Source organism: Papaver somniferum, unplaced genomic scaffold (genome assembly GCF_003573695.1).
Source record: "Papaver somniferum cultivar HN1 unplaced genomic scaffold, ASM357369v1 unplaced-scaffold_47, whole genome shotgun sequence".
Taxonomy (NCBI): Eukaryota; Viridiplantae; Streptophyta; class Magnoliopsida; order Ranunculales; family Papaveraceae; genus Papaver; species Papaver somniferum.
Window position 1 is genome coordinate 221,036 of NW_020647304.1, and position 11,707 is coordinate 232,742.

General features: G+C 35.1%; 1 long non-coding RNA gene across 1 annotated transcript; it reads right to left on the minus strand.

The window, feature by feature from the left end:
* Nucleotides 1-319: 319 nt before the first annotated feature.
* Nucleotides 320-1,409, minus strand: LOC113342795. The gene is made up of 2 exons (XR_003356845.1): nt 1,122-1,409; nt 320-927 (listed from the first exon to the last, which is right to left on the minus strand). It is a non-coding gene; the product is annotated as an uncharacterized LOC113342795 (long non-coding RNA).
* Nucleotides 1,410-11,707: the final 10,298 nt, after the last annotated feature.

Here is an 11,707-nt window from a genome sequence, read left to right on the forward strand (position 1 = left end):
CCCCCTATATAAGTGCTATGATATGAGCATGTTTTTTCTCGTTTTACCCTTTGCCTTATTCCCAACACAATTATCTGCGTATTTGTGAAAAGATTTATCTTAGAAACACGATTCTTCCTATCCAATGGGACAAATAAAATCCAAAATTCAGCTTATATAATAAGTACGAAGGGAACATATATACAAATAGATGCTGCAACCAAATTTGTAAGCTGACTTGGTTAGAGGTGAAGATCGTCCACCCAAAAACATGGATATACCCTCTCTACACTGTACCCACAAATATAATTGTTACACATGTAATATCAAATAATCTTAATTAATTTCTCATATTCATTGCAAAAATGATTTATATCACACGGGCTAAATCCCATAGATCATCCCGATAGAGAAAATAAACCGAGTCAGTAAACTCAGACTCACACTAAATTCACCCTATATTTAACTATCGGGTTGGGACGAACCTCTTTTTAAAGAACGATCTTCTATGTTTCTTTTTGTTTTTTTAATATCAAAACCGAATGAAACCTTCGAATTTTATGATTTAAGTAACCTATTATACCAGACTTGCATCTGTGTACGCTGATTTCTGATCTTGTAATCAAGACGAACTTTAAGATCTCATCAAAGGATAAACAAGAAAAGAGTGAATCTTCTGATCTATCTAAGGAACCATCTAGCAGCACATCGTAAATGGTAAGAATTGAAGTGGCTTTCCATTTTAATCTATTTTATTTTCGAATTTGGTAACGATGAAAAGATAAAAAAAGTTTGCAGAGTAAATAGAAGAAGTCCGAACTCAGGTTTACATCGGTAGATGGAGACGGCGCATCCAAGTTTTGGCATAGGTGATCTCCGCCGCTTAAGAAGTAACATAAGAACCACCACCAAATTTTATTTTCCTACGATCAAGCCAAAAACTAAAATCTGCAACTTTTTAAGAACAAATCTATATCAGGCAAACATCATGCGGCCATAAACCAAACCACAAGAGGGAGTTCTGTTTAAGGGACATAAGAAAAACATCCCACAAAATTTTACTGTATCAACCAGTAATATTAGATACCAATTTAACAGGATAACAATAGAAAGATTGTAACAACGATTGTAAAAATAGGTACCTTTGGATTTTACAAGGGATCAAGAAGGGAGACCCATCTCTCTTAAGCTTGCACATTTTCTCTTAGCAAACTCCCAAGAGATGACTTCAATGCAGATGCAGTCCAACCTCTATACTTATGCTGCTGTTGGAATACATATTATATTCAGCAGATTCAGAATTTCGATCAACTCAATAAAGCAACTGCCTAGTGCTCTCGTTGAACCCACGTACTGCGACTAGATAAACATCTGTCCAAGCATCGGCATTGGAAATCCAGATGATTTTAACACGTACAAAAGCTAGACTTGTTCTAGGTATCAGTATCATTTCCAGAGACAAGACAACCCATGTGGAAAAAAAAAAAAAAGTTAACAAAAGCAAGAAAACAAAAGGCAAATTAGGCTTTTCCAGTTCTCGCAGAAACATTGTTTGGTACCCGCACTCTTGTCGCCCCTTATAATTATCTACTAAAATCGGGATTTTTTCCCTTAATCCTCCCACCCTCTGCAGTGGCGGATCCAGAATTTTAAAATGAGGGGGCTTAATAATTTTTTTTTTGTTATTATGGGCTAAATCTTTAATACATGATAAAACTAAGAGTATTTATAGTTATACCGATTTTAGGGGCTAGAACCAGAGTTAGTTAACCCTTGGCTCAGCCCATGACCCTCCTGGTTGTGGGGAAACCTATTCCCTTGAACCCACTCGTTGGTAATCATGGGTTCGGAAAGGCCCATCTAGAGGTGTAAAACATGCTGTCCCAGCATGGCCAAGCACAGCCCAGTCCACGAAGTTACGTGCTTAATACGTCGTATGTTGTATTATGCTGTGCTAGAGATTATGGTGTATCGTGCTATGTCTTGATAAGCGGCGTGTTGTGATGTGCCAAAAAAATAAACGCGATATGTCGTATTGTGCTGTGTCGGACACATTTATTTTACATTTTACAATTAAATTTTTTCCAAATATTTAAGTAATATTATGTGTTGTAATAAAAATAAATCAAAACAACGATGATAAAATGTCAAAAACTATCTAGTATAAATATTTTTTAATGAAAACTACACATAATGTGATGCATTGTGCCATGTTATCAAGAGTATAAAGCACAGTTTGGCTAAGTTAGCCTATGTAAGTGGTGGTTGAGATTCACTCTCCAAATACATAAATCTATGTTTGTAATTTCTCCCATTAAACTATTATTTAATGACTCATTAAGAAAAATCTAATATAAATAAATAATTAATCTAATAAATTCCTAACTAATTAGTGTTTCACAATAATTGGTGATAATAAATAATTTATTAATTCCTCGTTATAATGTTTTTTACTAATTAATCATAATAAATGAACTATTAATTTTTATCATTATAAATTTTCTCTTAATTAAATTAATAAATTTGTATCTCTATTAGCAAATAATTTTATATGAAGGATCTAGAATTTAAAACTGAACATTTTGATTAAGAAAATTTTAAGTATTTGTGGTTCAGAATGGCATATGTAGTGTTGTGAACTTTTGTGCATGGTTTAATTATATATCTGATGCATTTGTTTGTTTTTCATGCACTCTATTATTTTTGGAAACTTCCTACTGGGCTGTGGTTGCTCACCCTTTATCCTCCCTTTCCACAGAGAACGCGAACAAAGACTATCTGATAAGAAATTATTATATACCACATAGATTTGGGTATCACGTTTTAAATTTAATCGAAGCGTTATTTTGTTTTAATTTGATACTTTTTATTTTATAATTATTATTTGAAAGTTTTCTAATTTTAAAAGTATGATTGCATTTCATTTAGTAAACTTAATTGAACTTGAATTATTGAAATCTTTTAAAACAAAAAATCTGGTCCTACATGAGTGGCGGTTCAGAAATTTGGACTTGCTAGCTGGATCGGACCCGACCCACAAGGTCGAATATGTGTCCGCTAGAAGTCCGGAATTCCGGTTTGTCACACGCCACCACTACAAAATCATATGATACCATTGTTGCCACCCCCCGTAGTTGCGCGGGCTTTTAATTTTTAGTCACAAATGTGATGTATAAAGCTTAGATTGAACAAACTCAAGTCTTCAATTAATTTTTTCTATTTTTTGTTGTTATTATATTCTCTTTTATATTGAAATATAAAATATTTTATTTTAATATACTAATTACCATTATTTGGCTAACTTTGCATGTGTTAGTGGTGGTCCTGATTTGTCTTGAGAAAGATAAATCAATGGCCATGATTATCCAGACCATACCCATTTTCTGCACGTGTGCGTTAGGTTTTAAGGAGATGGACGAGTCACCGTGGGTTCTCAATCGTTTTGTACAGGTTCCCAAAATTCTTTATCCTAGAAATCTTGACACCCCAAGATTCACTGTAGCAAGCCTACCTTTGCTCCCTGTAGCGTCAACTCCAACTATATCTGCCCAGAATACCGGAATCATCCGTGCTGAAGATGAGACTGTGGCCGATAATGATCCTCCTCGTAAGAAACCCTGACTTCAGAAGATTCACGAACGTTTCTCGAAATATATCATTTCTGAAGATTAAGCATTATGAAATCTTGCACCAAATAAAACAATCCTGAGAATAGTATATCATGTATCTTTGTATGTCTGCATTTTTTTTTTGGTGTGTTGCCCTTTTTGCATTTTATTCCAGTATGTTTCCCTTACTGGATTTTGTTGACGTGTAATTTCCTCTCTTTTTTTTTTTTTTTGCATTTCAGTATTAGTTTCTTTCGTCATGATCTACAGGGGCATTGGTGGATCTGATTTATCTCGTGGGTAACCGTGATGATATGATAATCTAATTTATGTTCCCAATCTTGATCTGAATCCATAGTGGTTCTGACAATGGCATTACCAAGCTAACGTACTTCAACTTCCTAAGCAGATGATTTCACTTTTGGCAAAAATTAAATCAAGAAGGTTGCAATTTTGGAAATAAATAAAAATCAATCAAATACGCCAGCAAATGTTATGGTTTCGGAAAATGCACCCTGACTTATGTTTTTTGCTTTACAATTGTTCGGTTTTCATGAATAGGTTATAACGTCTTTGTGCTCTGCTATTTTTATTGATTGCAATTCTCCGGATTTATATGCGATCAAGAATGAAAAATTAAACAATGTCATTACGCTGACCATCACGAACGGTGGAATATCAGGTTATTTATAATTTATTCTTTCCGAGTATACAAAAATATCAGGTCGTATAAATTAAAAGAAGCAAAACCGCGCCAATTGGTCACCTAAGTACTCCACATTGAAAAGACAGAAGAAATTTGTTATACCATACGCCTTCCAAAGAGGTTGATGATTCTAAAGGAGACAATGAGAACCTATTTTCAAGTGTAAGAGATGACCGGATTGTATGAGCGAATTTGCAAGGTAAGTATATGGTCGTATTAATAATATCTCAGTAGCAAAAAATATGTACTTGATCATTGAAAGATGCATTGAAAATAAGGGAACTTCGATCTTGCCTCCCCAATTACATATTAGTCGGTTTTCAAATTTCTTTATCTCCAAAAAATACATATTGCGATTAAGCCGCATACTCATCGACCATAAAAATCCATGTAATGGTTACAACAAACGGCTGCCAAAGAGGCTGACGATTCTGGAGGTGACCATATATATCCACTTATCTGCCAAAGAGACTTCGCAACATAGAAGTATATATATGGTTCTACCAATCAAGAGATATATTTACAGAAGTAAAATTTCAATAGCATATGTTCCAATAAGTAAAAAAAAGGTCCGAGAAAGTTTATATTATGTACAAATTTTTTAAATCGGAAATGGGAAAGGAAGTACAAAAATCACGTAGGTGAACTTATTTTCTTAATTTAAGATATTAAACGTAGGGGTGTCAACGGGTCCGGGTCCTCCCGGGTATCACTAGACCCGGACCCGGATCCAACTTATAAAGGTCGGGTCCGGTTTCTAACGGTTCCGGGTCCGGTTCTTAAATTTGTGGACCCAAAACCGGACCCGTTTAAAAACGGTTTGGAAATGTGGCAAATCGGTTTCAAGGTTTTAAGTGTGAAAGAGAACTTACAAAGTAAAAATGTCGACAAACTTTGAACACGTGCTATTGATAGTGCTTGATTTTGTACGTATTATGGTGTTTTATGTGTGTGTGGGTATTTTTGGGAATAAACATTTTTGGAAAAATCGGCTCGAAAAGTTGTCTAAACCACCCGGAGGACACATGTTATTCGGACTCTAGCTTTTGGATAAGGGGCACCTCAGTGGGCATCTAGCTATTCGCACCCATGGTTTGGTTAGGGGGACACCAAATTGTTGGTTTTGGAGGGAAAAGAAACTCTCAGTTGGAAGAATTAGGGTTGACGATTTGAGCTTGTTGCGGTGAGACTAAAGGGATGAAATTGATTGGGTATGTTTCTATGAGCTAGACATGGATGGTATAGGTGTTGGATTTGATCCAGTTTGGCTGGAATTTCCACGAGAAGAAAACAGAGCTATCACGTTCGTAAGGGAGATAATCACGGGATTACATCGAATTTAGGCGTGTACTCACGTGTCTGGATCGAGTTTGATTGTTGAAGAAGCGTGTAGAATTTAAAAAAGGATATTTTTCACGAATTATACAGCTGCATATGCATGAAAAAGGAAAGAAAATATTTTCTTTAATACCGAGTAATGGAAGATTATTGTGGGTTAATGAGCGAGATTTCTTGGTGTTGTTCAGTATAAATAGGTTTCTGGGATCTCATTGAGGGGTTACTAAGTGATTGGAAGGGAACAGAGTGAAGAAACAGAGAGATACAAAGATTTGCTGCTGCAGCCATTAAAGAAGAACACGAACAACAATAGACTGTACTGAGCAGTCGTTTTCTAGTGTCTTATTTTTTGAATTTCTGTAACACCTGAGCTGCAACATTTATCTTCATTTTTGAGAAGCATATAGTAACAACGGATTCTGCAACATCTCACCATTGTTGCAAATCACTGTTTTATTAGAAATCATCTTTGTGAGCATCTTTGAGCAATAAAAATGAATTTTGAGCGTGTTTCCAAAATGATGATGAGCTAATTCTCGCATGACTGTGGAAACGGAGGAAACTATTCGTTCGTGCTTGATTGGTAATTTCTTTTACAATTTCTTTAATTATTTATTTTATTTAATTCACTAGGATCAACATAAAGATAAAATTGATTTTCTTAATTAGTTGTGAATCAATTTGATGTGTTATGCTTAGAATCAATTCTTTGATAATTCATGCTTAGCGATTACAATTTAATATTTGGACACCTTATAGATTAATAGTGAATTAGTGAGAAAAAAAAGCTTAATAATAATTTCATAAATATCATTATAAATTAATCAACTAGAAAGAATAGTGGAATCCGGAGCCTTGGTCTAATTTTAAACCTTGAAATTACTTTTAATATTAAGTTTTGTTTATTTTTAAGTCTCATTAAGTCTAAATTCTATTGCTTTCACAAGTCTTGAACGAACTTTTAACTACAACATCATTGAAAATAACCATCAGCTATGAATGTTTATTTCTTTAATTGTTCAAAGATATTTCTTAACGACTAAGGGAAGATAATCCCAGGATCGAAACATAAGCAAGTTAAGAATCTTTTCATTAAGGTTATTAATTTCATTTTGTATGGAAATTCCAGAATTAGTAATGTGCATTAACTAATTAGATTTTCCGAGAGATTTCGATCATTTTTTTTTGACAGAGCATTTCCAGAAATTTTGGAAACCGAATTGTGCTTTAATGAATATCTTGAGAATATCTTCGGTTTTGCAAATTCCTTGGTGTCCAATCTTCCTTGTCTATAAATACTTGAAGTTTGCCTTTCTAGCAAACTAATCTTTCGTAACAATAGACTTCCTCTTTTGTTGTTGTTACTGGTGTTGCCGCCTATTCGAAGAGGAGAGTAACCTAATTAGGCGAAATCTCTTACGGCCGCTCAGTTTAAACTCTTCTTTGGGATTGAGAATCTCTAGCGTGTACCGTTGGTGGGAAACTAGATAATTACGGTTTATCTTTTGTTTTCGATTGATTTGATTGACTAACGGTGGTTGAAATCTGATTGCACCTAGTTTGTTTATTCTTGAGAATCTTCTCATCTGATATAAGATTTACACAACTAGTTTAGAGTTTCGACAGGGATCTTTAGACTGTTGTGAGTTCTAAAGACGATCTTGTGATAATCTATTGTTAACAGATTTCGTTCTGTGCGTGATTGATCACAAGAGATTCAAGTGATTGTGTGCAGGTTTTTATTGAAGATTTAAGAAGATTTGAAGAAAAAGAAGATATTGAAGATCTGACTTGGGTTTTATAAATATTTGGTGTGCACAATACTTGTTTGGCTAAAACAGGATCCAATTAATAATCGGTTTATCTTTGTGGTAGATTGGATTGATAAATTGAGTAGATCGGCATCAACACGATTCTTCGGATAAAAGGTGTTGTTGGCTTAATCTTAAACGATTACTTCGGTAACTGAATATAAGATAGATCTAAGGACCTGACGAAGGAGTTTATGTTAAGATAAACAGAAGAGCGTTTGTCCGATTCATATCACTTGGTTGAATAGAGTTGATACCAAATATATTTGTTTTTCCTTTACTGTTTGGAATACGAACCAAAGGAATTGTTCCAAGTACGTGACTTATTCATAAGTCGAAGGCGTGGGAATACAGACGGAACTAGGTGAACTATATGGTTAGTTACTTGGTCTCAACTATACGAAGTTAAGTGTAATTTTGTGTAACGGCTTAATCCTGAGAGTATTCAATTCTGGACTAGGTCCCGGGTTTTTTCTGCATCTGCGGTTTCCTTGTTAACAAAATCTTGCTGTGTCATTTACTTTTATATTCCGCATTATAATTGTTTTATTATAATTAAAGTAAATCACACAAACGTTAATTCCTATTTACTTGATAAGAAATCCTATTGTGTTTGGTTAAGTCCGAACCTTTGTACCAAGTAAGCATACTTCGTTTTTGTATTGTCTCGATCTCATATCCATAGACGATCACACGAAGTGTGAACCGATTAGTTGTATTGTATCCATAGCACTTTCGGAGAGAGGACTTATAGGTAGGAAAAGTTTTAGCTTGAGGTATATTTGGGTACCTGATAGACGCATTTTATGTGTCTAATATAGCTCATTTGTATATATTGTTAGTGCTCGATATCGTACTTATTTGGTTATTTTATTTATTTGTAGGTGTTTTTGGAAGAATAAGGCTTTGTGGCGAAATTGGCTAAAAATGCGGCATTTGGACCTCCGTTGATAACTACCAGAAGCACCCCAGAAGTATGTTGGAGACATCGAGAAATACCCCGGAGGAACCCTGAAAAAGTGCGGAAAACATCACAGAAGAATTGCTAAAGGCACCCCATTTCAGGGCATGTACTAAAGGGACTCTCGAACTGGAAAAGGGGGAGGTCATCTTCATAATTCAAATACAAGTTTTGGCGGGAAAATGCATGCAGCGAAGAACAGTTTTGGAGATCGAATTCTGACGAGATTTTAGGAGATCCAATGGCTGTATTTGGTACGTATGGACTCTAACTGACTGAACAGGCCTGGTACAATCGATTTTAACCCAACCAGTTGGGCTGGAATGACCGGGAGAAGCAATCAAAGTCCAAACAGGACACGTATGTTGATGTTCACGTTCAAATATTTTTTGAGAAATTTTTGGGAGACTTTCACGCTGGATATACATGTATCTAGTTTTGTTCAAGTCAGGAGAGAGTTTTGTGGCAATGGGATAGCTAACAGACGCGTACAGAAGAGAGAAGAAGATAAAAACCCGTAATTGGCAGAGAAGAGAAATAAGAGATTTCATCGGGATTTGATGACCCTGTTGAGTTATAAAAAGGTTGGGTCGAGTCATAAGAAGGGTTAGCAAGTTTAGGAGAGAGTTTAGAGTCCAGGAGAGCCGAGGAGAAGCGATTACAGAGAAGACAGTGTTGTTGCTGCTGCCATTGAAGAGCTTCAAGAACACGAAGAACAGACTTACATAGTCAGTCGTTCTTCAGCAGTCTTAAATAACAATACCAGTGTCGTTCTTTTACAGCAGTAAAGGCTTATCGTTTACAGCAGACTTCAGTAGCACTTACCCCTTTGTAACAGTGATGCTGTAACACTTCTACAGCGTTGCTAATTCCTGTTTCATCTTATATACATCAATAAAAACACCTATTTTAGCCATGAATTTATCTTGTGAGTGTGTTTTTGGGATGAGAAGCTAAACCCAATCCCAGGGGTGATGGAGGAAGCCATTCTTCCAAAAGTTATGTGGTAAAATTCATTTAAATTTATTTATGCAATCCTTTTATGATTAATTGCACCGAATGAAAATTGAATAAATGATTTTTATTAATTAATTGTGTTTTCTCTTGATGAAATATGCTTGGTTTATTGCTTTTGATATTTCATGCTTGCGATTAACAATGGATGTTTTGAAAATCTGATTTAGGCAATGATTAGAATCACAATTACTTTTGATTGGAATTATAATGTCTAGAATTGCATGATAAGAATTATCATTGAATCACATGAATTTTGGTGTATGGTGAAATCCTGAACCCTGGTCTTTCCATAATATTTACTTCACCTTTGAATTTAATTTGTTTTATCTTTATTTTTATTAAGTCTAAAAATTATTTCCTTCACAAGTCTGAAAAGAACCCAGTTTTTACCACAACTACAACATCATTTGAAAAACCAACAAGTTTTTGGCGCCACCGACGCGAATTTGTGTTTAGGTAGCATTTTTTTTTATATTTTTTTTTATTATTATTTTTATTTGTTCCTTTTTACGTTTCTTTTTGTGTCTTTGATTTACAGGTTCGAAGTGGAATATTAAGGACTTGGGAACAAAAAGCTTAAAACTAAAAGCTAAAAGAGAAGAAAAAAAAAAGACATAATTTTTCTTTTTAGGATTTAATTTTTATTATTTTTTTTTTGTATATAGCTTTTATTTATTTATTTTTTAGAATTTGTAAATAGGCTTTATTTTTCATAATTTTTGTAATTTTTGGAATTTTTATTTGGACTTTATTATGGACTTTTGGACATTTTTTTATTTTTTTTAACCCTACGGAAGGGTCTTATTATTAATAAAAAAAAATTAAATATAAACTGTTTGCAGGGAAGGACGACGATTACAATATCGTCTCGGCCCCTCGGGTTCGTACATGACATAGGAGTCGTGGCCCGAGTAGACTTCAACGGTTCATCCCCCGTCTGGTACGGGAGGTAAGCTTTCGAAACACCCGCGAATCCCCTGTTAGCGGGTTTACTGTATTCATTAAGATGATTCATTGATTGAGGACGAATTTGGACTGTTTTTAAATTCCTAGTAAAGGGCAAGTACTGGCCAATACAAGATAAGGGTTCGGATTTCATCACCGCTCCCTTCTTTCCCGCATTAGGAAAACGAAACCTAACGCGAACCCAAGCTTAAAACTTGACTAGAACGAGACCGATAGGGTATCGCGCTTATCAGAAATTTTTTTCGAAGGATATTGGTTACTTTCTTAAGCACACCTCGAAGTTCATGATGGTTTCTGTGAGTTGAATGCGTGACTGCGCCGCCTTGTGATAGCGGTAATGCCTTGGGTATCAAAGCTCCATTGAGCTTCCCTTGCCTCAATTCAACTTACTTTGACTCGGATTGATTCCTGAGGGGTTTGCTTAAATTGTAACGAATTCCCCTCGAGAGATAGAAGCAAGTCTAGAAACAATCTAAGTGGAGCCATCATGCTTTTTGTTTGATAGATAAATAGGCTTTTCGTGGTCGAGTCATCCTTCTTTGTGCTTGTTTAGAATTCCCTTGCAGTTAAATTGTCAAACTGGTATTATAATAGCCATCAGAATGAATATAATTATCCAACTGAACAATATGGACATTATTATGACCATAGTGTGAATAGTGGTTGGGAACGCCAACCTTTTGAAGGTTATGGGTCATACCATGGTGAGCCCAATTACTATCCACACGTGCATCAGTCATACAAGCAAGAAGATTATAGTACTAGTTCTTCGTCTCTAGAGGATACAATCAAACTATTGAAAAGTAGTCCTTATTATGATCCTTCAGTTCCTATTCCTTCTCTAGAAGAGACTCTCAGGAATTTAGCTGAGCCATCACGTCAGTTAGCTGAATCGACGTATAAATTAGCTGAGGTGAATAACGTAGTTATGGACGAAAGAACTGCAACAACAACTGAATCTGTAGAAGATATCCTCAATAGATTAACTCAAAACTTAGATCCTACACTAAGGGAACTTTCTTTGGAAGAGACCCTTGAGAGGATAGCTGAGTCGACACGTAGACTTGAGTTAGAGACGAACGAAAGTATTGCTCAAAATAACTTGAATTGCCAATATAGTGCATCCAATAATACCCTTGAGAATGAAGATAGTTTTTCACATAATCAAGATAACGAGGTTATAATTGGTAACACTACTTATTTAGATAAGGTTCAATCATCTTCGTACTATTATGATGATGGGGATAGTAGTGATGAAGAATCTGAAATATGTAGGCATAGTGATCAGGAATCTAGTAATCCAATTGAGCTTTATAGTGAT